This window comes from Zingiber officinale, chromosome 8A, assembly GCF_018446385.1.
Source record: "Zingiber officinale cultivar Zhangliang chromosome 8A, Zo_v1.1, whole genome shotgun sequence".
Taxonomy (NCBI): Eukaryota; Viridiplantae; Streptophyta; class Magnoliopsida; order Zingiberales; family Zingiberaceae; genus Zingiber; species Zingiber officinale.
This window is the reverse complement of record NC_056000.1, coordinates 78,508,022-78,509,533: the sequence shown is the minus strand read 5'-3', so window position 1 is coordinate 78,509,533 and position 1,512 is coordinate 78,508,022.

Sequence of the window (1,512 nt, the reverse complement as noted above, 5' to 3'; positions counted from 1 at the left end):
GTCATTAATCATCATGCATTATGTCAATTTCCTTATAATTAAGGACAAAAAGCATTTATTATGAATGGAAGTGTCCCAATAAGTGGGAACATACCAAATGACATCCTAGATGGATGATCATGAATTTTACAATGCCTAGATAGAGATACATGATTCCTTAGTTTAGGGCAAAACCAAATTTACATCTCATAAAAAATCATAAGGTGACTTGTATGCGTTTTGGTACACATTAGATACAAGTGAGATGTTAGGATGATGAACAAAACTCAAGATGTTGATTTAGTGCATCTTGTTGAGTTTTAGGTTCATCAAAACACATAGTTATGTGTCTTCCAATTAATGGGAAAGCTAATGTACAAGTCATGTGCATTGAGCCTAAAGAACATGATTGGATATTCATTTTGAAAATGATTTTAAAATGCTTTTGGAAAATCTTAGTGAAGACTATCTTTTAATAGTGATCATCATTGAATAGAGACACAAACTTGAAGAAAACACTAAAGTTTTTACAAGTTTTCAAATTTGTGTCAATATTTGAAAATAAGAAGTATTTTCATAGAAAATTATTTTTCCTTGATAAAGTATACCGTAAATAATGTCTACATAAATTTTCATGATTTTTAGAATTTTATAGAATTTTTGGGGGGTTTCTGAATTTCGCTGAAATTGAATTTCAGGAAATCAGAAACCCAATCGATCAGCTGATCGATTGGGATGGGTTCGATCGATCAGCCGATCGATTGGGAAGTCAATTCCCGCGAACATAAGGGTAGTGAATCGATCAGCCGATCGATTGACCTAGTCTGGATCGATCAATCGATCAATTCAGAGGGAATTTCTGCGAGTAGTAGCTTGCGGAATCGATCAATGGATCGATTGAAGTGATTTCAATCGATTGAGTCCCAACTTCAATCGATTGGGAAGTCTGATTTTGACTGGAAAAGTCTGATTTCAGCACTTCAAGTCACTTCGAGTCTCGTTAACCATTCCAAACCCCTTGGAGATAATGAAGGGTATGTGATCTTCATTTTGAGGTTAACTCTTATGGGGAAGAGTTGTTTTCTATTTTTGATATGTGACAAAGGGGGAGAATTGAAGGTTAAGTTAGGCCTTCATTCATACTTTCTCATGGAAAAGTTAAGGCTATGAGATTTAGCCTAACTTAGAGGTATTAACTAAGAAGGATTGTCAAACATAAAAAAGGGGGAGATTGTTGGGGCAATTTTCCTAGGTCAAGTTTGACCAGTTTGACTAAGCTTGAGTTGAGTCAAGATTTGAGTTTTGATGTTTGACAATGTATGGAGATTGCTAGGGCAATCATCCGGTTGTGGAGATGGTCAAAGAGTTGACCAGGTTGAGAAGAAGACAAGTCAAGTAGGTCAGGGATGACAGGAGACTTCACTGGGTAAGTCCTAACTGGAAGTTAGGTGTCTAGAAGTCCTAACTGGAGGTTAGGCAGTGAAGAAGTCCTAACTAGAGGTTAGGCAGTGGTGAAGTCCTAACTGGAGATTA